Genomic DNA, 27,931 nt, shown 5'->3' on the forward strand with positions numbered 1-27,931 from the left:
ATGAGGTGCTTTATTTGTGAGAGATTATAGAAAATGGGGCTCTTTTTATTAAAACAAAAGAGACCAGATGTGTTAAAATGATGTAGGATTTTGCTAAGGTAAATAGAGAATAACCTATACCACTGATCAGCGAGTTGTTAACTCGGGGCATACATGTAACATCCTTGTTAAAAGAGAAGGACTTTTTTTATGCAGAATGTAATGCCAAAGATGGTGGTGGAAGCAGAATCCGTAATTTTTAAAAGGGAAGAGGATAAATATTTGAAAGTTATGAGGAAGTGCAGAGAAAGCAAGCTAGATACAAAGCTCTTGCAGAGAGCTGGCAGGTGTGATGGTTAAATAGCCTCTTGTGCTGTAAAATTCCATGATTTAACGAAAACCTAGGGCTGGATTTTAGGAAGGTTTTCAACTGGGAATTCACCGCGATTTGACCCTCCGCGGTGAAAACCCGGTTGCAAAGCCCGGGGGGGATCCTCGGGTACCTGTTTATGGCTGCGCTTCCAAGTACCGCCGGGGAGAGGTGCGCCGACGTGCAATGAGACGGATTGCGTTTGCGACCAACTTTCGGCACTCTCCCGACCCATATGCCGCACCCAGATTAGCAACAGGTCAAACCTGTCGGTGCAGCCCTGCCAGCATCGGTAAGTATGAAAACCTGCAGAAAAGTTAAGTTAAAGTTTTAATTTTTAAATTTGTTTTGCAGTGATTACATAGTTAAGGGTCTTATAAATATTTTTGGAATGTTTTTTGAAATATTTTTTTCTTGTTTCCCCCTTCCCAAGGCCTCTCTCGCAGCGCTCCTGGCCCCGGACAAAAGTAGCCGAAACTCGCGGTTTGCGTCGTGAATGCTTGTGCAACACCTCCCTTACCAATGTGCTCCCGTAAAGGCCGAAAGTCCGGCTAAAAACGGTAGCGCAGCGAAAACAGTAATTACACGTAGCGCTACCGTTTACACCGAAAATCCGGCCCTAGACTATTATATATATTAATAAATATGATTAACCTATTTTTTCATTGAATATATATGTATGTATGTGTGTGTGTGTGAATATAAGCAGTAGAATTTTGGATGAGCTGAAGTCTGTGGTGGATGGGAGGCTGGAGTCGCAGTGGAGGGAGATTCAGATGGTGGGGGATTGGGAGTCGTGCGGGCCGGAGGGGATGAGGGGGGTGTTAAATCGAAGGCAGGGTATCGAGAGCAGTGGCGATCGAGAGGGTGGTTTCATGCGGGCAAGGAGGAGCACAACTGCTCTTCCTGGCTCCATATTCAGGTATTACTTACCTTTTTTGTATTACTTACCTTCTTTGTTGTAGGCATTCCATAGGACTGGTTTCCCTGAGTGCAGTCCGTGTTGGTGCTGGCTGCCTCAGGGCAGACCAGTATTAGAGCTGGGACCACAAGCAGGCATTCGGACTTTCCACAGTCGTTGCATTACATGCATATGCAAAAAGCCTAACATCTGCTTCAGGTGTTTCCTTACCCAATATGGCGGGTGGCTATTTGTCTTTTTGGGACATCAGGCCGCATAGCAGCTGAAAAATGGGTGATGTCCAGCCCAATTTCTAGGCCATCAAACTAGGGGTGACTGAAGGCACCAATGAGCATTTCACTGGTGCAAGGGCTAAGATAATGCTAGAGGCAGGTGATGTTAGAAGCGTAGAAGGTGAGGGAGAGGACAGAAGGTTGTCAGCTCTATTCAAAGTCAACTAAGATGCCAAGTTTTCAAACAATCTAATTAAGCCTCAGACAATGACTGTGGAAAGTGATGGAGTCGGTTTCAAGGGTATGGAATTTCTGATGGAGGCCAAAGATGATGAATGTCAGATAGCAGAAAAATAGTGGAGATATCACGAGAGATAGTGGAGACATGGAGCTGGGTGTCCACAGCTTTATTTGCCACTTGCTGAACTCAGTGTGGTGCTAACCAACAGAAAGGACCCAATGCTTGCCTGAATGTGGAACTGGGGAGAGGCAGAGTACTTCTCCCGACCCCACATTAATAAAGCACAGGCCGCTTCTCTTCCCCCAACCCCCACCCCCCCCACGCCCACCCCCGCATCTGCCATCAATCATCCTAATCTGGCCAGCGCTTGCCCGTTCCCCCCTCCCCCCCCCCGTCCCCGCCACGCTGCCCCCAGCTCCGGCCGTGGAAGGGTGTGAAGAGAAGCCATGGCTAGAGATGCTGTAGTTACAATTGGGGTAGGTAAGAGTGGAAGCAACCAAGGGCAGTCCCACCAAACCGGTGAATAGAGAAAAAGCATTGGAGGAGAATAGTATGGTTGTCAAAGTCTACAGGGAGGATGAGGATAATGCAACAGAATGTCATTCGCAATTTTGTTAGGGACGTTTCAGTAGTAATCAAAGTCAAGAGCAACATTCTCTGCTGTGCGTGGATTCAAATAAAGTTGCAACAGAGATGAGCACTGATCTGGGAGGCAGAAAAGGAAGGTTGGAGATGGGTCTGAATTCCTGAGAACAGAGGAGTTGATGGTAGGGGGACAGTGTCCGAGGAAAGGCAAATATTTACAGAATTGGCTGAAATGGGGGTGGGAGGTGGTCAGGAAGAAGTTTTTTGATCAAGAGTTTAGTGGGAATGAGGTTGGAGAAGGAGCCGATAGGTCTGGTGGAAATCAGGCAGAGGGGGGCGGGGGGCGGGTGGGAGATGGAGAAGATACTAAAGAGAGACTAGAACGTAATGTAAAATCTCATGATGGTCTGCAAGAAGGAAACAATTGTTAAATGAAAGAATTTTGGATGTAAATGTTACAGAACTGCCAACTGTAACATTACTTGATACATCTTTTTTGTCTTGCCATGAGAATGTGACTTCAGGAGCTAGTGCTCACGTGATGACTGTATGCTGTAAAATTGCAATTTTATTTTGAGAACTATTTTTGTAACATGCCCTTGGTGAACTGGCTCAAGTCTGCAATATTTGAACTGATTCAATAGCTCACTTGTATTTTGTTTCTGTAAATCATAGAATCATAGAAATTTACAGCACGGAAGGAGGCCATTTCACCACATCTTTTCCGTGCCGGCCGACGAAGAGCTATCCAGCCTAATCCCACTTTCAGCTCTTGTCCATAGCCTAGTAGGTTACGGCACTTCAAGTGCATATCCAGTACTTTTTAAATGTGGTAAGAGTTTCTGCCTCTACCATCCTTTCAGGCCCTAACTAAATCGCGAATGACATTCTGTGACTGTTGCGTGAATTGGCTAGGATAGATTGGCGAATGATACTTAGGGGGTTGACTGTGGATGGGCAATGGCAGACATTTAGAGACCGCATGGATGAATTACAACAATTGTACATTCCTGTCTGGCGTGAAAATAAAAAAGGAAGGTGGCTCAACCGTGGCTATCTAGGGAAATCAGGGATAGTATTAAAGCCAAGGAAGTGGCATACAAATTGGCCAGAAATAGCAGCGAACCTGGGGACTGGGAGAAATTTAGAACTCAGCAGAGGAGGACAAAGGGTTTGATTCGGGCAGGGAAAATGGAGTACGAGAAGAAGCTTGCAGGGAACATTAAGGTGGATTGCAAAAGTTTCCATAGGTATGTAAAGAGAAAAAGGTTAGTAAAGACAAACATAGGTCCCCTGCAGTCAGAATCAGGGGAAGTCATAACGGGAACAAAGAAATGGCAGACCAATTGAACAAGTACTTTGGTTCGGTATTCACTAAGGAGGATACAAACAACCTTCCGGATATAAAAGGGGTCAGAGGGTCTAGTAAGGAGGGGGAACTGAGGGAAATCTTTATTAGTCGGGAAATTGTGTTGGGAAAATTGATGGGATTGAAGGCCGATAAATCCCCAGGGCCTGATGGACTGCATCCCAGAGTACTTAAGGAGGTGGCCTTGGAAATAGCGAATGCATTGACAGTCATTTTCCAACATTCCATTGACTCTGGATCAGTTCCTATGGAGTGGAGGGTAGCCAATGTAACCCCACTTTTTAAAAAAGGAGGGAGGGAGAAAACAGGGAATTATAGACCGGTCAGCCTGACCTCAGTAGTGGGTAAAATGATGGAATCAATTATTAAGGATGTCATAGCAGTGCATCTGGAAAATGGTGACATGATAGGTCCAAGTCAGCATGGATTTGTGAAAGGGAAATCATGCTTGACAAATCTTCTGGAATTTTTTGAGGATGTTTCCAGTAAAGTGGACAAAGGAGAACCAGTTGATGTGGTATATTTGGACTTTCAGAAGGCTTTCGACAAGGTCCCACACAAGAGATTAATGTGCAAAGTTAAAGCACATGGGATTGGGGGTAGTGTGCTGACGTGGATTGAGAACTGGTTGTCAGACAGGAAGCAAAGAGTAGGAGTAAACGGGTACTTTTCAGAATGGCAGGCAGTGACTAGTGGGGTGCCGCAAGGTTCTGTGCTGGGGCCCCAGCTGTTTACATTGTACATTAATGATTTAGACGAGGGGATTAAATGCAGTATCTCCAAATTTGCGGATGACACTAAGTTGGGTGGCAGTGTGAGCTGCGAGGAGGATGCTATTAGGCTGCAGAGTGACTTGGATAGGTTAGGTGAGTGGGCAAATGCATGGCAGATGAAGTATAATGTGGATAAATGTGAGGTTATCCACTTTGGTGGTAAAAACAGAGATACAGACTATTATCTGAATGGTGACAGATTAGGAAAAGGGAAGGTGCAACGAGACCTGGGTGTCATGGTACATCAGTCATTGAAGGTTAGCTTGCAGGTACAGCAGGCGGTTAAGAAAGCAAATGGCATGTTGGCCTTCATAGCGAGGGGATTTGAATACAGGGGCAGGGAGGTGTTGCTACAGTTGTACAGGGCCTTGATGAGGCCACACCTGGAGTATTGTGTACAGTTTTGGTCTCCTAACTTGAGGAAGGACATTCTTGCTATTGAGGGAGTGCAGCGAAGGTTCACCAGACTGATTCCCGGGATGGCGGGACTGACCTATCAAGAAAGACTGGATCAACTGGGCTTGTATTCACTGGAGTTCAGAAGAATGAGAGGGGACCTCATAGAAACGTTTAAAATTCTGACGGGTTTAGACAGGTTAGATGCAGGAAGAATGTTCCCAATGTTGGGGAAGTCCAGAACCAGGGGTCACAGTCTGAGGATAAGGGGTAAGCCATTTAGGACCGAGATGAGGAGAAACTTCTTCACCCAGAGATTGGTGAACCTGTGGAATTCTCTACCACAGAAAGTAGTTGAGGCCAATTCACTAAATATATTCAAAAGGGAGTTAGATGAAGTCCTTACTACTCGGGGGATCAAGGGTTATGGTGAGAAAGCAGGAAGGGGGTACTGAAGTTTCATGTTCAGCCATGAACTCATTGAATGGCGGTGCAGGCTAGAAGGGCTGAATGGCCTACTCCTGCACCTATTTTCTATGTTTCTATGTTTCTATCCCTCCTCATCCTCTCTGTAGCCTTTGACAACCACCACCTTCTGGGTTAAAATAATTCCCCTCAAATCCCCTCTAAAACTCCTACCAATTACTTTAAATCTATGCCCCCTGGTTGTTGATCCCTATGCTAAGGGGAAAAGGTCCTTCCTATTCGCTCTATCTAGGCCTCTCATAATTTTATACACCTCAATAAGGACTCCCCTCAGCCTCCTCTGTTCCAAAGAAAACAAGCCCAGCCTATCCAATCTTTCCTCATAGCTAAAATTCTCCAGTCCAGGCAACATCCTCGTAAATCTCCTCTGTACCCTCTCCAATGCAAACACATCTTTCCTGTAATGTGGTAACCAGAACTGCCGCAGTACTCTAGTTGTGGCCCAACTAGTGTTTTATACAGTTCAAGCATAACCTCCCAGCTCTTATATTCTATGCCTTGGCTAATAAAGGCAAGTATTCCATATGACTTCTTAACCACCTTATCTACTGGCCTGCTATCTTCAGCGATCTGTGGACATACACTCCAAGGTCCCTTTGTTCCTTTACACTTTTCAGTGTCCTTTTATTTAATTTCTTTGACTTGTTAGCACTCCCCAAATGCATTACCTCACACTTATCCGGATTGAGTTTCATAATAACTCTATTCATGATTGTTATGTCTTGAATAAAGAATCTGACCAGATACTGTAAGCTCAAAGTAATGTGTGACCGTAGTCTTTTATTACAAGTCTCCAGAGTGCCTCTCCAGCCTGTGAGACCTCCTTATGTACAGGTGCTCCCAAGGGATTGTGGGATCCCTTGGGATTCCCGGGGATGAGTCCTCTGGTGGTTAAACAAGGTATTTACAGGTTTACATATATAACGATGTATAACAAACAGTTTAGTCTGTTTTGAAAATACACCTATATGATGATATCTAACACGCAAAGCCGAAGTGTTCCTATGTACTATGCAGTAGCAGTAAATAAGAGAGTTCCGTGTTTCCTTGAGCACTTAATCCCAGATTACTTTGTGGATAAAGCCCTTTTTTCGTTCATCTGATGGGAGGGCTTGCCTATGGAAGCCGCCTTTCGGAGTTGGACCTAAGGAAAAAATACTGGAGTGAGCCGGAATCATAACATTGTTTGACACAGTTTGATATCCGTATTGCTCAAGGTTCCATACAAGGACCTTTACTGTTACTTTGTTGTTTAAATGTCATGCAAAAAGTTTGCACTCATTCCAAATTCTGTGTCTTAGTAAATGACACAATAGTTTTATGTGCTACAAATCTGTAAAGACCAAATAAGCTGAGAGCTCAGCTAATCTTCCTAAGTAGTTAAATGGAAAGCATCTGATACAGTGCTTATTGTAATCAATTCATTTAATTTCATTCTCCATAAATATAAAGGTTGATTTTTATTGTCTCTTTCTTTGTGCAGTGAGTTGCAGTTCTTAACTGGACCATTGTAAGAAAGCACCAAGAAGGCAGATGCTTTGCCATGAAGAGAGAATTGATAGTTGCCTCAATGCAGTTTGTATACATCTTTCCAACAGGTCAAAAACCCGAAAACAGGTTATCTATCTTCCCTTAGGTTAGTAGTAAGCTATTGTGACATACAATAGTTCATAACTTCAGAGCATCAAGAACATAAGCCTTTTAAAACTTGTTCTCGGGATGTGGACAACACTAGCAAGGCCACCTCTAGTTTCCCTGAGAACATAGTGACGCGCCTCCTTTTTGAGTCAACTGATTGGCTTGCTAAGCCACTTCAGAATCAGGCATGTAGTGGAGTGGTAGGTTTCCTGCTTAAAGGGCTTTACTGAAACAGTTATGTTTTTATGACAATCCAACAGCTTTTCCTGATGTTAGAAGTTAACATGGTGAGATTTGAACTTGCGACTTCTTTGTTGATAGTCCAGGACTACAATAACCATGACAATGCCATGCCATTGAGTGTATGTTATTGCATGTAAGCTATATAATAGCTGCAATTTTTAAATATACTAGCAGATCTCCTGTGGCATTGCTGATGTTTATTGCAAGATATGCTGTTTTGCTGTCCACATGACCACATGGGGACAGCATGACTACATAAATATTCCTTCTGTAGCGCTGTAGAAGATCTCGTGACATTCACACTGATGTGAAAGGTAGCTAAAGAATCTAAAAGCTTCTTTAGTATATTAGTGAAGTAAAAATGAGGGTCATGGTTTGCCAAGGCACTTGGAATTAATACTGTACATTTTTGTAGTATCATTATTTTTAAGTGTTTCCTCTCCACCATGCCCATAATGGATTTCATTGTAACGACACTGATGTGAATTGCAAGTTTTTTTTTTAAATAGCCTCTTTTAACATTTGAGCTTATGAAAAAGGCTTTTGGCTTGTTAAAGAACCTATTCAGTTAGTATTAGTTTTAGTTTAAGTGCTTGTAATGAATTCTTGCTGTTCAACTATTTGGTGGAGGCTTAAGTGGGGAGAAGGTCAGGAGTTTGGGGTGTCACTCGATAACGGGGGGGGGCGGGGTCACCGGTCACGAGTTGTTTGGTGGGGGTTGAGCTTGAAACCCAAGATGTTAGGTTCGAGACCTGCCATGATACTAACCTATGTGGTGAAACTGAGGCAGCAAATGGCTGCAACGGTAAATGGGTCAGGTTGGTAGGCGCAAGCACTTGGCTTGATACTCGCCATTCACTCATTGATGAAGGAAAACCAACCAAGGATGGGTATGGGTAGGCTGAGGCCCAAAATCAGGTGTCTGTAAGTGGGTTGGATAGGTTGTTGTATGGCTGTCTTCCTCTTTCCATTTTGTTGCTTTAAACGTCGAATTAAGCACACATTCAGTTGTAGTAAAGGCAGGATCGGGAGTTGTGTACAGACCACCAAACAGTAGTAGTGAGGTTGGGGACAGCATCAAACAAGAAATTAGATATGCGTGCAATAAAGGTACAGTAGTTATCATGGGCGACTTTAATCTACATATAGATTGGGCTAACCAAACTGGTAGCAATGCGGTGGAGGAGGATTTCCTGGAGTGTATTAGGGATGGTTTTCTAGACCAATATGTCGAGGAATCAACTAGAGGGCTGGCCATCCTAGACTGGGTGATGTGTAATGAGAAAGGACGAATTAGCAATCTTGTTGTGCAAGGCCCCTTGGGGAAGAGTGACCATAATATGGTAGAATTTTTTATTAAGATGGAGAGTAACACTGTTAATTCAGAGAATAGCATCCTGAACTTAAGGTAACTTCGATGGTATGAGACGTGAATTGGCTAGAATTGACTGGCAAATGATACTTAAAGGGTTGACGATGGATAGGCAATGGCAAACATTTAAAGATCACATGGATGAACTTCAACAATTGTACATCCCTGTCTAGAGTAAAAATAAAACGGGGAAGGTGGCTCAACCGTGGCTAACAAGGGAAATTAAGGATAGTGTTAAATCCAAGGAAGAGGCGTATAAATTGGCCAGAAAAAGGAGCAAACCTGAGGACTGGGAGACATTTAGAATTCAGCAGAGGAGGACAAAGAGCTTAATAAGGAGAGGGAAAATAAAGTATGGGAGGAAGCTTGCCGGGAACATAAAAACTGACTGCAAAAGCTTCTATAGATATGTGAAGAGAAAAAGATTAGTGAAGACAAATGTAGGTCCCTTGCAGTCAGATTCAGGTGAATTTATAATGGCGAACAAAGAAATGGCAGACCAATTGAACAAATACTTTGGTTCTGTCATCACGAAGGAAGACACAAATAACCTTCCGGAAATACTACGGGACCGAGGATCTAGTGAGAAGGAGGAACTGAAGGAAATCCTTATTAGACGGAAAATTGTGTTAGGGAAATTGATGGGATTGAAGGCTGATAAATCCCCGGGGCCTGATAGTCTGCATCCCAGAGTACTTAAGGAAGTGGCCCGAGAAATAGTGGATGCATTGGTGATCATTTTCCAACAGTCTATCGACTCTCGATCAGTTACTATGGACTGGAGGGTGGCTAATGTAACACCACTTTTTAAAAAAGGAGGGAGAGAGAAAATGGGTAATTATAGACCGGTTAGCCTGACATCAGTAGTGGGGAAATGTTGAAATCAACTATTAAAGATGAAATAGCAGCGCATTTGGAAAGCAGTGACAGGATCGGACCAAGTCAGCATGGACTTATGAAAGGGAAATCATGCTTGACAAATCTTCTGGAATTTTTTGAGGATGTAACAAGTAGAGTGGACAAGGGAGAACCAGTGGATGCAGTGTATTTGGACTTTCAAAAGGCTTTTGACAAGGTCCCACATAAGAGATTAGTGTGCAAAATTAAAGCACGTGGTATTGGGGGTAATGTACTGACATGGATAGAGAACTGGTTGGCAGACAGGAAGCAGAGAGTCGGGATAAACGGGTCCTTTTCAAAATGGCAGGCAGTGACTAGTGGAGTGCCGCAGGGCTCAGTGCTGGGACTCCAGCTATTTACAATATACATTCATGATTTAGATGAAGGAATTGAGTGTAATATCTCCAAGTTTGCAGATGACACTAAGCTGGGTGGCGGTGTAAGCTGTGAGGACGCTAAAAGACTGCAGAGTGACTTGGACAGGTTAGGTGAGTGGACAAATGCATGGCAGATGCAGTGCAATGTGGATAAATGTGAGGTTATCCACTTTGGGGGCAAAAATACGAAGGCAGAATATTATCTGAATGGCGGCAGATTAGAAAACGGGGAGGTGCAAAGAGACCTGGGTGTCATGGTGCATCAGTCATTGAAAGTTGACATGCAGGTACAGCAGGCGGTGAAGAAGGCAAATGATATGTTGGCCTTCATAGCTAGGGGATTTGAGTATAGGAGCAGGGAGGTCTTAATGCAGTTGTACAGGGCCTTGGTGAGGCCTCACCTGGAATATTGTGTTCAGTTTTGGTCTCATAATCTGAGGGAGAACAGTCTTGCTATTGAGGGAGTGCAGCGAAGGTTCACCAGACTGAATCCCGGGATGGCAGGACTGACATATGAGGAAAGACTGGATCGACTGGGCCTGTATTCACTGGAGTTTAGAAGGATGAGAGGGAATCTCATAGAAACATATAAAATTCTGACGGGACTGGACAGGTTAGATGCAGGAAGAATGTTCCCGATGTTGGGGAAGTCCAGAACCAGGGGACATCGTCTAAGGATAAGGGGTAAGCAATTTAGGACTGAGATGAGGAGAAACTTCTTCACTCGGAGAGTTGTTAACCTGTGGAATTCCCTACCGCAGAGAGTTGTTGATGCCAGTTCATTGGATATATTCAAGAGGGAGTTAGATATGGCCCTTACGGCTAAAGGGATCAAGGGTTATGGAGAGAAAGCAGGAATGGGGTACTGAGGTGAATGATCAGCCATGATCTTATTGAATGGTGGTGCAAGCTCGAAGGGCCGAATCTACTCCTGCACCGACAAGGAGTTGATGGCTTCCAAAGATGATGAAAGTAAAGAAAATTAACAAAATTTAATTTCTGAATTGGTTCTTTAAGTGTAAAATGTTTTTGCAAGGTTTAAAAGGATAGCTTCTCACCAGTTGTAGTTATACAATAGTGAGTATGAAGGCCAAGAAATATAAGACAGCCTTCTCTCGATAGCTATCAAAAAAGGACATCACTACCCACTTGTACTGCATGATGTGATGGGTAAATTGTATTGTATAGAGAAAAAAAATCACAATACAGCTGGGCTATTGGCCCTGAAATCCCGGCCTCGCCGAGTCCATACGGAATAGGTACGGACGGCTTGAGGCTTCATAAAAGCCGGTTTTCCAATCTATCAAGATATCTCATGACAGATCTTCTGCATCCCCGCAGGAAGGGCATTCGCGAGGGCGAGATTTGCCTATTTGCCCATCTCTTGCCCAGCGAATGTCCTTCAAACTGTTGTGCCTGGTAAAAGCAGGCGCATAGCCTACTTTTACCAGTGTAAGAGTTTTAAAACATATAAAAATAACATTTTAAAACACATTTTTATGTAATTGTAAACTGAAGGCTATAGGAGTTTTATTGGTAACATATTTTGTCAGTTCAATTTCTTATGTATGGAAAAAACTACTGCTACTTAATGATAATGAGTTGATACTACTACCCACTGCTATGTATATGCAGGGAGGGGGTGGGGGGGGGGGGGCGGGCGGTGGGTGCAGATATCCATGCACAATGACCCAGAATTTCCTCGAGACTTGCACCATTGTAATGGCGTATCTACATCATAGGGTCTGTTTTATGGCACAAAAGTTCCAGGAAATTATGGTGTGGCTTAAGTAACTTACACCACATCATAATTTCATAGGGGGTTTGCACCACTCGGCCACTACCCTCATCAAAACAGCGAACAGTTATAGCTCCGCCCCTCCTGTTAAGATTGCTGTGGTGTATTCAAATTACAAAACCAAGAAATGTTGGAGTAATTTAGCCACTGGAGGATTGGGCACGCAGAAGTCTAACTTATGGCATCCAATGCCAATATCACCATTGAAGGAAATTCCTAACCAATATACCACATCTTGGAGATTCTTTACAGTACTAACTTAACCCATGGCAAGAAAACTTTATGTTACTTTCACACTAAGTTACAAAACATGATATTTAACCAAACAAGAGAGCACACTTTGTGGCCCCATGTTAGTAAGGATCTCGTGCATACTGCCAATTTTCCTGCCATTACATGAAATCAGATGCCAACCTTGCTAACCAGTGCGTAAAATTATTTCAAATTGTATAGGTCATATTAAAGGACACTTGTGTTCCCCTGTCAGTGTGAAATGTTTCATAGCAATCTGATGGAAGAATTAACTTAGAGACATTTTGGCAATGTATTAAAATGGAAATCCTTGATTGAGAGCAGGCACGGCGGGCTAGACTTTCCACTTCACATCGTCCATCTATGGCCAATATATCGGCCAAAACGGACCTCTATCGCCCATTTTAAGCAAAAAGTGGAAACTAGGCCAGAAAGATTGCCGGAAAAATAAGCCCCCAAGTTTCGGCTCACTTCGTCGAACTGATCGCACATGGCCGATTTGAAGTTTCAGCACATCGCTATCACAAGGCTGGACTGATCGCTCGCCGAGAACATCGCTGGGTAATAGTTGCTTTTTCTGGGCTTTACTAAAGGAAATGGGCATACGGGCACCATTTTGAAGATCGGAGGAAGGGTGGAGACAGCTAAAAAATCGTGCTTAGATAGTTGTGAGTTATTTAAAGGTCTGTATAGATAGATCTACTCAGATTATTAATTATATTTAATTTTACTAATAGTAACCTAGTGGATTATGCATTTTTAGTGAAAAGTGCATTTATACTAAGTGAAAATAATTATTGAAAGTGATGGGGTCTAATGTTAGACTGGGGCTGGAATAGAGAGAGTATTAGACTGAGATTGGTATACAGTGTTAAACTGGGGCTTGTATAGAGAGAGTAGTTTAATAGATTGATATTCTTTCGTGAAAAGTGCATTTATAGTAAGTGAAAATAATTATTGATAGCGATGAGGCCTATGCTTTCTGTGCCATTACTCGTAACTGCTCACAAGCTGGTTTCTGAAAGGATCAATCGAAGAGGTGGCAGACTAATGCATAGACAGAGACAGAGGAGGCGAGCGTACAGCCAACGAAGGTACATGGAAAAGCAATCTTATCTCAACTTGTCTGAAAACGCGTGTCTTAGGAGGCTGCGCTTCCGGAAGGAGGTCATCGATGAGATTTGCCTGCTCAGCAAGGGGCATCTGCAGCCTTCCAGCACCATCAGAACCACACTGTCCATTGAGATGCTGGTTACTGCAGCCCTAGCCTTAGAAACATAGAAACATAGAAAATAGGTGCAGGAGTAGGCCATTCAGCCCTTCTAGCCTGCACCGCCATTCAATGAGTTCATGGCTGAACATCCAACTTCAGTACCCCATTCCTGCTTTCTCGCCATACCCCTTGATCCCCCGAGTAGTAAGGACTTCATCTAACTCCCTTTTGAATATATTTAGTGAATTGGCCTCAACTACCTTCTGTGGTGGAGAATTCCACAGGTTCACCACTCTCTGGGTGAAGAAGTTTCTCCTCATCTCGGTCCTAAATGGCTTACCCCTTATCCTTAGACTGTGATCCCTGGTTCTGGACTTCCCCAACATTGGGAACATTCTTCCTGCATCTAACCTGTCTAAACCCATCAGAATTTTAAACGTTTCTATGAGATCCCCTCTCATTCTTCTGAACTCCAGTGAATACAAGCCCAGTTGATCCAGTCTTTCTTGATAGGTCAGTCCCGCCATCCCGGGAATCAGTCTGGTGAACCTTCGCTGCACTCCCTCAATAGCAAGAATGTCCTTCCTCAAGTTAGGAGACCAAAACTGTACACAATACTCCAGGTGTGGCCTCACCAAGGCCCTGTACAATTGTAGCAACACCTCCCTGCCCCTGTACTCAAATCCCCTCGCTATGAAGGCCAACATGCCATTTGCTTTCTTAACCGCCTGCTGTATCTGCATGCCAACCTTCAATGACTGATGTACCATGACACCCAGGTCTCGTTGCACCTCCCCTTTTCCTAATCTGTCACCATTCAGATAATAGTCTGTCTCTCTGTTTTTACCACCAAAGTGGATAACCTCACATTTATCCACATTATATTTCATCTGCCATGCATTTGCCCACTCACCTAACCTATCCAAGTCACTCTGCAGCCTCATAGCATCCTCCTCGCAGCTCACACTGCCACCCAACTTAGTGTCATCTGCAAATTTGGAGATACTACATTTAATCCCCTCGTCTAAATCATTAATGTATAATGTAAACAGCCTTCTATGCATCGGGATCTTTTAAGGCTTCAGCTGGCAGCATCTGTCATATCTCTCAGCACGTCATACACTGTTTCATTCGGCAGGTGGCTGAAGCCCTTTACGCTCGCAGGATGGACTTTATAAGCTTCCCTATAACCAGGGAGGCACAGACTGGGAGGGCTTTGGGTTTCTCGAGAATAGCAGACTTCCCCAAGGTGCAGGGAGCAATAGACTGTATGCACATTGCCCTGAAAGCCCCCTTAAAGAACACGGAGGTGTTTCGTAACAGAAAGGAATTCCACTCTCTGAATGTGCAGCTTGTTGTCAACCACAACCAAATAATCATGGCCGTAAATGCTACATTTCCTGGCAGCATCCATGATGTGCACATCCTACTTGAGAGTGCTATCCCTGACCTGTTTGTCAATCAGCCAGAAGGTCACGGTTGGATGCTGGGGGATAAGGGATATGGCCTTGCCAGTTGGCTGATGACCCCACTGCATAATCCCGTCACTGAAGCAGAGAAACGTTACAATGAAAGCCACATAGCGACACGCAACATCGTCGAAAAGACAATTGGAGTCCTAAAGCAGCGCTTCAGATGCCTGGACCATTCTGGTGGCAGTCTACAGTACCACCCTGACCAGATCGCTGAGTTTATTGTGGTGTGTTGCATGCTACATAACCTAGCTATAAGAAGAGGACAACTAATGCCAGATGGGGCTGCAGGTCCACTTCCATAAGGAGGGAAGATGGAAGAGCCATTAGGCAAGGAGCAAGAGGAGGAGGAGGAGCAGGATGGTGAGGGCCTTGGGGACAATCAGCCTGGCGATGTAGCCATGGTCCCATGGCCCCCTCTCCCCAGAAGACCCTGAAGACCCAGAAGACCATTACCCTGTGGGAGTTACGCGGCTGCAAAGCTGTTGTGTCAGCAGCTCATAAATGAACGCTTTGCATGAACTTGCATTGGGGACAGTGAAATTTACATTTACAGTTATGGTTAAACAAAAGTTGCATTTGCGTTGAGTTACGTTGAGTTTCGTTTTAGTCTTGCTTGTACTGGCCTTGCCTGTCCATTGTTGTACAACACTTGCATTAATGCTCAACTGAGCTAAAGTTATATTATTGTTATTGTAAGGCAATGCACAACAATATGTTAGATTCATAAAACTTGTAATTGTGAAAAAACGATTTTTACCCAACAACCTCCATCCACCCACCTACTAACACCCTCCCCCCCCTAAACTATACACAAATATTAACATTTTAACATTTTAAACATGAAAAAACTTTTTAAACATGAACCGCCCTCCCTACCTGTGGCCATGTCTCCCTCCAGATCCTTTTTCCCCCCCCTGCATCCTAGGCCCTCCCGCCCGTTTTGGTCCCCGCAGACCGAAGCGTCGCTGGCCTGCAGCGGGTAACACTAAGACTTTCTGCCATTGTGGTGGTGTTGGAGTGGAAGACGAGGGTATTGGCTCGTCTTCCGAGTTCAGAGGAGCTGTATCCTCGAAACTCGCATGAGTGCTCGCGGTGGTCTTTTCGTGGACCCCTTCCAGGGTTCTGCCGTGCTACCTCCACTAGCTTGGGTAGCACAGCAGACACCTGTGAGAAGTTTTGTGCAAACTGTGTGAACCCCTGGAGAAGATCATGACCTATCGCGTCCGACTCTGCGCACAGGGACATCAAGCCCTCCAAGTGATCATCCGGAAGCGATTGCTGACCTTGCTGACCCGGCCTCCGTGGGGGTCGGCGTGCACCTCGATGTTGCTGGCTGAACACTGCTTGGGCCTGGTGCCTCTTCTGTCTCAATTAAGACGGCCACAGGATCATCCCCTTCAAAAAATGTCATCCTCCTTCTCGTTCTTCTCCTCGTCATGCTCAGTAGGTATCTGCTGCTGCTCCTCCTCCTCCTCTCCAATGTCTCGTGTAGGTGAAGGTGCAGGTCGAACCATGGTTTCAGGGTGACCTTACAAGTAAATTAGAGATTATTAAAGACCTTAGAGCACAAGGGTGCATATTAATGAGTGACTTTACGTATCACTACATTTCACTCCCTTATGCACAAAGGCTACATGCATGACATGACAAGACATAATTCGAATATTCGTATTGCATTATATTTACAGGACATCACAGTAAATTACTCTTTAATACTGTTTGACACATTACTTACGAGACGCATCGCTGGGCTCCGACCCTACGAGTTTCCGACCCTACGAGTGCGGCCGCATGCTCCTCCGGGTCCATCAGTGGAGTCAACTGATCAGAGCCCCGCCCGCCCCGGTACGCCTCTGCTCTGCCCTGTTATTAGATATCTTCTTCTGCAAATGAGAAAAGAGCATCGCATAAGCTAATTGACTAGGTAGCATCATGGAGTCACAACAGTTAAAACGTTACATGCTACAGCTTGACACACATACATCTCTCGATGCTGCAGCAGCCAGAGAGACTTCAATCCCATCAAACACTCCCAGGACAGTTACAACACGGGTCCAATACAGATTGACACCCCCTCTACATTGTCCCATTAAACATTTCAAGGACAGTTACAGCATGGGATTATTTACAGAGTAAAGCTCTCTCTAAATAGTCCCAGGGCTCAGAGCCCTGTCGGGATCTTAACATGGAGTTTATGTAATACATGTATGAATCATAAAATGCAATTCCAGCCAGGGGAGATTCAATGTTACACTCACAATTTTCATAAGTAAAATAAAATGCTACTTTTGCCGCAGCCACCAGGCTATTCCAGTATTTATGGCATTGGTCCGAGCCCCTTGCCTCATGAGATGCCGAGGTCACCACGGCAGCAATCTCGGACCAGATTTTACAAAATTCACGCACTGGGGGTTTGCCATGCGCACCCCGAGTTAAGTCCCCCCAGCGTGCAATCACCTCATTCACCAGCCTTGTTGCTAAAGGGCTTTGCCCTTTTCCTCTCTCCCTCCGACGCCTCTACTTGAGATTTATGCAATTCAGACATTTCTCTGCTTTCTTCAGTGGCTTTACAATTGCTTCTCTATCTCTCTCCTTCTCCTCCACCCTGTACCTTCTGAGCATATGTGATGACCTCTGACCTCCCGAAACGCGGTAAACCAGTCGGCCGGAAACAAAAATGTCACACATGCGCAGAAGGCCGTTGCTAGGGAAGGTTTTGACTTCTTCAGTGGGTGGACGTGACATCGCCGAAAAATCAGATCGCCCATTCCACATCGCCGGCCTAAGGCCGAGTGGAAAATCGGCAAAAAAAAAATGGACCATATATCAGCGATCAGTAAGGCTGAGACGTCCACCATTGCTGGAACAAGGCCCATTTTTTGGGGTGATGGCCACCTAGTGGAATGTCCAGCCCGTATTCTATTGCAATAATATCTGTGCAACATGGGCAACAGCTACTCAATTGTTTCCATTGTCCCTTATAGATGAAAATTAAATTAGGCCAATTTCTTTTTAGATATTCCAATTATTACAAATGTAATTGAAGCTGTTAATAGAGTCAATATTTAATTCTGGTAGATTGCAAGCATTCATAGAATTTATCTGACTTCCCAATAAGCTTCCAAAAGCTTGTTACTGATATTCTTCATTTTCAGCAGTGCTGTAGGTTGCTTACATAGAAACATAAAAACATAGAAAATAGGTGCAGGAGTAGGCCATTCGGCCCTTTGAGCCTGCACCACGATTCAATAAGATCATGGCTGATCATTCACCTCAGTACCCCTTTCCCGCATTCTCTCCATACCACTTGATCCCTTTAGCCATAAGGGCAATATCCAACTCCCTCTTGAATATATCTAACGAACTGGCATCAACAACTCTCTGCGGTAGAGAATTCCACAGGTTAACAACTCTGAGTGAAGAAGTTTCTCCTCATCTCGATCCTAAATGGCTTACCCTTTATCCTTAGACTGTGACCCCTGGATCTGGACTTCCCCAACATTGGGAACATTCTTCCTGCATCTAACCTGTCCAGTCCCGTCAGAATTTTATATGTTTCTATGAGGTCCCATCTCATTCTTCTAAATGCCAGTGAATACAGGCCCAGTCGATCCAGCCTCTCCTCATATGTCAGTTCTGCCATCCTGGGAGTCAGTCTGGTGAACCTTCGCTGCACTCCCTCAATAGCAAGAACGTCCTTCCTCACATTAGGAGATCAAAACTGAGCACAATATTCCAGGTGAAGCCTCCTGTACAACTGCAGTAAGACCTCCCCCATTATAAATTCACTTGATTCTGACTGCAAGGGACCTACATTGGTCTTCACTAATCTTTTTCTCTTCACATATCTATAGAAGCTTTTGCAGTCAGCTTTTATGTTCCCAGCAAGCTTCCTCTCATACTCTATTTTCCCCCTCCAAAGTAAACCCTTTGTCCTCCTCAGCTGAATTCTAAATTGCTCCCAGTCCTCAGGTTTGTGCTTTTTCTGGCCAATTTATATGCCTCTTCCTTGGATTTAACACTATCCCTAATTTCCCTTGTTAGCCATGGTCACCTTCCCCGTTTTATTTTTACTCCAGACAGGGATGTACAATTGTTGAAGTTCAACCATGTGATCTTTAAATGTTTGCCATTGCCTATCCACCGTCAACCCTTTAAGTATCATTCACCAGTCTATTCTAGCCAATTCACGTCTCATACCATTGAAGTTACCTTTCCTTAAGTTCAGGACCCTATTCTCTGAATTAACTGTGTCACTCTCCATCTTAATAAAACATTCTACCATATTATGGTTGGTCACTCTTCCCCAAGGAGCCTCGTACAACAAGATTGCTAATTAGTCCTTTCTCATTGCACAACACCCAGTCTAGGATGGCCAGCCCTCTCGTTGGTTCCTCAACATATTGCGTATTGGTCTAGAAAACCATCCCTAATACATAGAAACATAGAAACATAGAAAATAGGTGCAGGAGTATCACAGATAGATACATTTTTGACCAATTAAGGGGTATGGGGAGCGGGCGGGTAAGTGGAGCTGAGTCCACGGCCAGATCAGCCATGATCTTTTTGAATGGCGGAGCAGGCTTGAGGGGCTAGATGGCCTACTCCTGTTCCTAATTCTTATGTTCTTATGTTCTTATGTAGGAGTAGGCCATTTGGCCCTTGGAGCCTGCACCACCATTCAATGAGTTAATGGCTGAACATGCAACTTCAGTACCCCATTCCTGCTTTCTCGCCATACCCCTTGATCCCCCTAGTAGTAAGGATTACATCTAACTCCTTTTTAAATATATTTAGTGAATTGGCCTCAACAACTTTCTGAGGTAGAGAATTCCACAGGTTCACCACTCTCTGGGTGAAGAAGTTTCTCCTCATCTCGGTCCTAAATGGCTTACCCCTTATCCTTAGACTGTGACCCCTGGTTCTGGACTTCCCCAACATTGGGAACATTCTTCCTACATCGAACCTGTCTAAACCCATCAGAATTTTAAACGTTTCCATGAGGTCCCCCCTCATTCTTCTGAACTCCAGTGAATACAAGCCCAGTTGATCCAGTCTTTCTTGATAGGTCAGTCCCGCCATCCCGGGAATCAGTCTGGTGAACCTTCGCTGCACTCCCTCAATAGCAAGAATGTCCTTCCTCAAGTTAGGAGACCAAAACTGTACACAATACTCCAGGTGTGGCCTCACCAAGGCCCTGTACAACTGTAGTAACACCTCCCTGCCCCTGTACTCAACTCCCCTTGCTACGAAGGCCAACATGCCATTTGCTTTCTTAACCGCCTGCTGTACCTGCATGCCAACCTTCAATGACTGATGTACCATGACACCCAGGTCTCGTTGCACCTCCCCTTTTCCTAATCTGTCACCATGCAGATAATAGTCTGTCTCTCTGTTTTTACCACCAAAATACACTCCAGGAAATCCTCCTCCACCATACTGCTACCAGTTTGGTTAGCCCAATCAATATGTAGATTAAAGTCGCCCATGATAACTGCTGTAGCTTTATTGCACGCATCCCTAATTTCTTGTTTGATGCTGTCCCCAACCTCACTACTACTGTTTGGTGGTCTGTACTCCCACTAGCGTTTTCTGACCTTTGGTATTCCGCAGCTCTACCCATACAGATTCCACATCATCCAAGCTAATGTCCTTCCTTACTATTGCGCTAATTTCTTCTTTCACCAGCAACGCTACCCCACCTTCTTTTCCTTTCTGTCTATTCTTTCTGAATGTTGAACACCCCTGAATGTTGAGTTCCCAGCCTTGGTCACCCTGGTCACCTCCGTAATCCCAATTATATCATAATCGTTAATAACTGCCTGCACAACTAATTCGTCCACCTTATTACGAATACTCCTCGCATTGAGGCACAGAGCCTTCAGGCTTGTCTTTTTAACAAATTTTGTGTGCTGTAAGTTGCTTAGGTAAACTATCCACATTTAATCTAATCAAGAAAACTACTTTATCCCAATATTGTATACTTAGTGTTTTTTCACTGTTACTTTACCCAGTCAATTACAATATTACATGAATGGAGATCACATCTGATATGGAGCAACTTATCTCACCGAGAAATCTTGAGATTGCAAAAAATTAGAAGTTTGAATGCGTTTAGCTCCAATTTAATACGGTTTTAAAACTTGGCTACGGTGCTCTAGTTTACAAAAAACTCAAATTTGAAAGCCTCTAGTTATTGACAACCTGAAGGATTGCTGAAAGGGTGTAAACTCAGATTGCTGAACTCTGAAGAACCATACTGCAGATCTATTGTGTACTGACCAATATTTTCTGTGCTATCTGCCTGGTTTAGAAAAGTTAGTGTGTCTTGTGCAATCTCTTTGTGACTTCTCAAAGTACTTTTAGCACTGAAAAGTGCATATAATTTCAGATGCAATTTAGAATGCCTCTACAAATTATAATTCTACTATTTCCGATTATTCCTGCTCCAGTCTACTCCCAATAATTCTAAACAATTTTTGTACAAAAAAAACCCAATAATTTCAATTAAGCATTACAAACACTGCAAATTAGGAATTTTGTGCTTAAAAAAAAAACTGTAATCATCAAATACTTTGAATAACGAGTAGACTGTACTATCAGGGTTTTTGAAAATATTGTGCAAGCTATATATCCTTTCACTTTCTTTGAACATAAGAAATAGGAGCAGGAGGAGGCCATAAGGCCCCTCAAGCCTGCTCAGCCATTCAATAAGACCATGGCTGATCTTCTATCTGAACTCCACTTTCCTGCACAATCCTCATATCCCTGGATTCTCTTAATATCCAAAAATCTATCGATCTCTGCCTTTAATATACTCAACGACTGACCCTCCACAGCCGTCTAGGGAAGTTTCACCACCTTCTGAGTGAAGAAATTTCTCTTCATCCTAGTCCTAAATGGCCAACCTCTTATTCTGAAATTGTGACCCCTGGTCCTAGACTCCTCAGCCAGGGGAAACATTCTCTCTGCATCTATCCTGTCAAGCCCTGTAAGAATGTTGTATGTTTCAAACAGATCATCGCTCATTCTTCTAAATTCTAGAGAATATAAGCCTAGTCTATGCAATCTCTCTTCATAGGATAATCCCCGCATCCAGGAATCAGTCTGGTGAACCATTGTTGTACTCCCTCTATGGCAAGTATACCCTTCCTTAGGTAAGGAGACAAAAACTGTACACAATACTCCAGGTGTGGTCTCACCAGGGCCCTATATAATTGCAGTAAGACAGCTTGGGGCCGAAATTGCCCATTTCCATAAGGCCTGTTACCACCTCAGATCAGTGGCCATGCTGTGGAGTGGAGTGGCTGCCGACTTTTCGTGGAATGGTCGCTCCTAGTCCAATTGCCCTCTGGAGTTTTCCCAGCAGTGCCCTGATCCACCTCCGACCGCTCCGCTGCTGCCGATCCGTGGTAAGCACGTCACCTTGTGTACCGCTGATCTACCGCCCCCCCCCCCCGCCCACCACCGACGGCGACATTCCCCTCCGAAAATCTTTGGCCCGCCCGGCGGTGCCAGAATCTGTTTTGTCCTGGTGGTCCAGTGAGACTGTGGCCTATTTAAATGGTGGTGTGGCTTCCCTTAAAGGGGAGGATGCACTGCCGCTGCGGCCATGTTTTTTTTGTTGGGTGCCAGGCCACTGGCCTGGCCGAGACCCTCCCTGGTGGCCCAGTGGGCCGAAGTTTAAAAATCGCAGAAGCTCTCCCCTTTAAGTGAAGGGGAGAGCCGTGCTGACGCGCCGCCATGGTGACATCATTGCGGCGGTCACTCCGCACCGACCCCAACTTCCGCCCCTCGAGTGTTGTCACCGGCCCCATTAAGAGCAACTTCCGGAGCCAAGGAAAAAAAACAAAGAGCAGAATGTCGCTCAAGAGGCAACCTGAACTGCAGCTGCAATAAAAACCATCGAAACAGGGTGGGAATAACCCGTTTCGGGCGGTGGGCAATTTCTACCCACTTTACTCTTATACTCAAATCCTCTTGTAATAAAGGCCAACATACAATTTATTTTCTTAATTGTTTGCTGCACTTGCATGTTAACTTTCAGTGATTCATGTACAAGGACTCTAGGTCCCTCTGAACACGAACACTTCCCAATCTCGCACCATTTGAAAAATACTCTGCTTTTCTATTTTTCCTACCAAAGTGGATAACTTCATATTTCTCCACGTTATAATCCATTTGCCATGTTCTTGCCCACTCACTTAGCCTGTCTATATCCCCTTGAAGTCTCTTTGCATCCTCCTCACAATTTACATTCCCACCTAGCTTTGTATCATCAGCAAACTTGGACATATTTATTACATTTGATCCCCTCATCCAAATCATTGATTATATATTGTGAATAGCTGAGGCCCGAGCACTGATCTTTGTGGTACCCCACTAATTACAGCCTGCCAACCTGAATATGACCCATTTATTCCTACTTTCTGTTTTCTGTCTGTTTATCAATCCTCAATCCATGCTAGTATATTACCCCCAATCCCATGAGCCCTAATTTTGTTTAATTACCTCTTGTGTAGCATCTTTTCGAATGTCTTCTGAAAATCCAAATACACCATATCCACTGGATTCTCCTTATCTATTCTGCTATTTACAACCTCAAAAAACTCTTAACAGATTCATCAAATATGATTTCCCTTTCATAAATCCACGTTGACTCTGCACAATCCTATTATTATTTTCTAAGTGCCCTGTTACCACGTCCTTAATAAATGATTCTAGCAGTTTCCCAACTATTGTTGTCAGGCTAACTGGTCTGTAGTTCTCCATTTTCTCTCTCCCTCCTTTCTTAAAGAGCGGGGTTACATTTGCAACCTTCCAATTTGCAGGAACCGTTCTCGAATCTATGGAATTTTGGAAGATGACAATCAATGCATCCATTATCTCTATAGCCACCTCTTTCAAAACCCAAGGATGTAGGCCATCAGGTCCAGGGAATTTATCAGCTTTCAGTATCAATTAATTTCTCCAGTACTATCTTTTTACTAATACTAATTTCTTTCAGTTCCTCATTCTCGCTCGACTCCCAGTTCTCCACTATTTCCGGGAAGTTGTTTGCGTCTTCATCCGTGAAGATATACACAAAGTATTGTCTGCTTTCTCTGCCATTTCCTTATTCCCCATTATAATTTCTCCTGATCCCATCTGTAAGGGACCCACATTTACTTTTGCTAATCTTTTCCTTTTTACACACCTATAGAAGCTTTTACAGTCTGTTTTTATGTCTCACAAGTTTATTCTCATTCTATTTTCCCTTTATCAATTTCTTGGTCCTCCTTTGCAGAATTCTAAAATCCTCCCAATTCTTAGGCTTACGACAAACACAAAAGCCAAATACTGCGGATGCTGGAATCTGAAATAAAAACAGAAAATGCTGGAAATTTCAACGGGTCAGGCAGCATCTGTGGAGAGAAAAACAAAGTTAACGTTTCGGGTTGACGACCCTTCGTCAAAACTGGCGAATGTTCGAAAAGAGCAGATTCTTAAGTACTGAAAGTGGGAGGGGAAGAAAGAACAAAAGGGAAGGTCTGTGATAGGGTGGAAGGCAGGAGAGATTAGAGAGACAAGGGCTTATTGCTCTTTTTGGCAACATTATAAGACTTCCTTTGATCTAATACTATCTTTAACTTCTCTTGTTAGCCACGGGTTGGATCACTTTGCCTGTGGAGCTTTTGTGTCTTAAAGGAATGTATATTTGTTGTAAATTATGTATTAATTCATTAAATGTTAGCCATTGTTTACCTACCATCATACCTTTTAATATAGTTTCCCAGTCTACCTTAGCCATCTCATTCCATGTAGTTTGCTTTGTTTAGATTTAAGATCTTAGTTTGGGATTTAACTAAATCACTTTCAAACTTAATATAAAATTCAATCATATTATGGTCACTCTTCCCTCAGGGCCCCTTTACTAAAAGGTTATTAATTAACCCTTTCTCATTGCACAATATTGGATCGAAAATAACCTGTTCCCTAGTTGGTTCCTCAATATACCAATCTAGAAAACTATCTTGTATACATTCCATGAATTTGTCCTCCACACTATGTAGATTAAAGTCCCCCATGATTACTGTGTTACCCTTGTACATGCACCTCTAATTTCCTGATTTATACTCTGTCCTACATTACAACTACTGTTTGGGGGCCTATAAACAACTCCCACCAATGATTTCTGCTCCTTGCTGTTTCTTAGCTCCACCCAAATTGATTCTACTTCTTGATTTTTGGATCTAAGATCCTTTCTCTCTACTGTCTTTATTCCATCCTTTATTATCAGGGCTACCTCTCCACCTTTTCCATTTTGCCTACCACTTCTAAAAGTTAAGTATCCTGTAATATATTGTTCCAAACCTTGGTCACTTTATAACCACCTCTCCGTAATGGCTGTCAGATCAAACCTATTCATTTCTATACGCGCTATTAATTCATCTAATTTGTTGCCAATGCTTCATGCATTAAGATATAGGGGCCGATATTGATGGCCTTACCGTCCACTGCCGCCAAGATCCGACGACATTCCTCTTCGGGTGCCACCCTGTAATTGACAAGCCGTAACAGTTTCAAAGGTGGAATGATGGCGAACGCTGCCACTTCGCTGTCATCCCAAACACAAATTTCGGGCCATAGTTCAAGCTAAAATGACAATATTTTTTAAACAAGAAATAATTTTACGTAGTATTAATAAAAGAGATGGATGGAAAAACAATCCTTAACCTGCACAGATACTTCAAACAGTTTTTAAAATCAAAATAATGAAGTATTCAAATTCTTAACAGCCAATTTTACACCTCACTCCTGACAAGAATGGAATGTGTGGGAACAGTTTAAATTGTGGCAGCGTGATGCCCTGTCTGCACTGACTCTACGCTGCTCGCAATTTTAATCGGCAAGTTTCACCGAAGCAGTGGAATTGAAATGCAAAAATCAACATCCCAAAGGCATTTTGACATGTTTTTAGCAAGGTCGGTATCTGGTGTTTAGCCTCATCAGCAACTACAGGTGCCGAGACCGAAGAGGCCAGGAGAATAGCCCTTGGGGCTGTCTTCTGCTGCTATCAAGGACAGAGGTAAGATTTTTAAAGGAACCTTTGAGTCATTTAGTGACTTTGGCAATAGGAAAAGGGAATCTTATAATTCAGTGTATAACATAGGGTATAAAAGCCAGATAGAATTAGAAGACATTGTGGATTTTTCCTGTTAGTATTAATTTAACATGCCTTTCTTTTGTACTTTACTAACTGTTTTAACATGAAGTTACAGGATTTGACCTCATGTTAATATCCTTTGTTATTAATGGATAGTTCTACTACTTGAGTTGGAACCCTTTTCTCTGTGTTGTGACTTTCATAACGTGATGCTTTAAGGTGCTGGCTACTGAATCTCCACAGTATTATACACAAGATTAGTGGTTGTGTAAAGCAATGTCTGTCATTGTAAGAACCTTTCTGCAGAACCTTCAACATCGTAGCCTCTTGTCTGTAATAATTGTCCTGACTGGTAACACAATGGGTTAGATCTATTTATCAAACAAGGGCTATAAAAGAATGGTGGTTATTCAGAGCTGTTTTCTGAGCCAATAACTGGGTTACCTTCGATACTAAAGAACCGTGATCTTGATCAGAGTGTTCAGTAGACCTTGGCTGGAAGTTGACCCTGTACACAGTCAAGAATGAATATTCATTAGGCACACATTTGGTCCAAATGTCAGTTACAACATTCATAAATCCCCTTCTTCTACTTATATCAGTGAAGGCAATTTATTTTCTACCATGGAATCCATATCTGAAATAACTGGAAGTGAACAGTCATAAACTTCATTCCCATCACAAGAATTACCAGCCCTTCATTTCTCACCCAACAGTCAACGCATAGTCCTTTTCTTATAAGAAGTTTTCCTAACTCCAATAGCCCTAGGTGATCCCCTAGTGGACTGAGCAAAGGAAGTGGACGGATGTTGTTGCTCATGTTGGAACGCTAAATATGCTCGTATCCAGTGAGCCCTGGGTGCTCGAACCTGCACAAGTCCTGCACCTCAGTTACTGCCAGAGTCTGGCCTAGCTAACTTGCTGGCAACATGGTGGGTATTGGTTGAGAAGGTGACAATGGAGTGGACATGCTGACACCCTAAGAAGCCAACATGTACCAATCCCATGGTGCCAGTGCCACTTCTGTAGGGCTGGGGCCCATCTGTTGGAGAGCAGAATGCAAAACCCTTATCTATGCGGGACACCAATCTGTCCAAAGTGGATTCCCTCTCCAGAGTCTCTCACCATTAAGAAAATATTCCAATTTGTCTGCCTTCCATCCAAAGTGGATGACCTCAGAATTCCAAACCCCCACATACCTCCCCAACAATGAACTCCCATTTGACACGGTTCAGCCCACTCGCAGGCTGCCCATTTCCTTTTGTAACTTCCTGGTCCCATCTGCACAGCTTACTGTTCTCAACTTAGTGTTATCTGTAAACTTGGATTATACAACTTTCCATTCCTTCATCAAAGTCGGGAGGAGTCCCAGCATCATGAGAGCAGAGCGGGCGCGGGACTACAAAGGGCGGTGGCAGCTTGTAGCAGCGGCAGTCAGAAGGAGGCCAGCATCGCGAGAGCAGAGCGGGCGCGGGACTACAAAGGGCGGCGGCAGCTTGGAGCAGCGGCAGTCGGAAGGAGGCCAGCATCGCGAGAGCAGAGCGGGTGCGGGACTACAAAGGGCGGCGGCAGCTTGGAGGAGCGGCAGTCGGAAGGAGGGCAGCTGCAGCAGGGGCAGAAGGTAAACAAAGAAGTAAAAAGAAATCGAAGTATGACGTCACAGCCAAGCGGGTAAGTGATTGGCTGGTGGATTGGTGAGTATTTTATCCTTTTCTTTCGGTAGGAAACATTTGGCATTGTTGTAAGTAAGTAAGTAATAACTGAAAGTAAATATATGTGGGCCTTATTATCTAAGGAGAACCAGTTCATTAAATCAGCTGTTTACTGAGTAGTTGCTGGGTGTTTTTTGCTAAGGTTTAGAGTTTAGTTCTGCTTGATAGTTGCGAGGGTAACTAGAGGGATGGCAGTGCAGCTCTGTCACGTGGATTGCACATCCTGTGGCATGTGGAAAATCTTGGATGCTTCGCGCAGCCGGAGCGACCATGTGTGCAGGAGGTGTCTCCGGCTGCACCAACTCGAGCTCCGTGTTTTGGAGCTTGAGCGGCAGCTGGGGACACTGCGGTGCATCCGCAAGACTGAGAGTTACATGGATAGCATGTTTCTAGAGGCAGTCACCCCACAGCTTAAGAGTGTGCAGGCAGATAGGGTTTGGGTGCCCCCTGGACAGAAGAGGAGGACTAGGCA

The 27,931-nt window shown here is 43.9% G+C and overlaps 1 protein-coding gene across 8 annotated transcripts in view; it reads left to right on the forward strand.

Moving 5' to 3' along the window:
* Positions 1 to 27,931, forward strand: part of LOC139268466 (uncharacterized) — a 161,201-nt gene that overhangs the window by 27,562 nt on the left and 105,708 nt on the right. Inside the window, exon 1 of one of the 8 annotated variants that reach the window (XM_070886665.1) lies at positions 6,889 to 6,969. The exons of the other annotated variants lie outside the window; for them this stretch is intronic. The gene's annotated coding sequence lies outside the window, so the exon portion shown is untranslated. Of the gene's footprint in view, positions 1 to 6,888; positions 6,970 to 27,931 lie in introns of those variants that run through there. 8 annotated transcript variants of the gene reach the window in all.

Source organism: Pristiophorus japonicus, chromosome 8 (assembly GCF_044704955.1).
Source record: "Pristiophorus japonicus isolate sPriJap1 chromosome 8, sPriJap1.hap1, whole genome shotgun sequence".
Classification (NCBI taxonomy): domain Eukaryota; kingdom Metazoa; phylum Chordata; class Chondrichthyes; family Pristiophoridae; genus Pristiophorus; species Pristiophorus japonicus.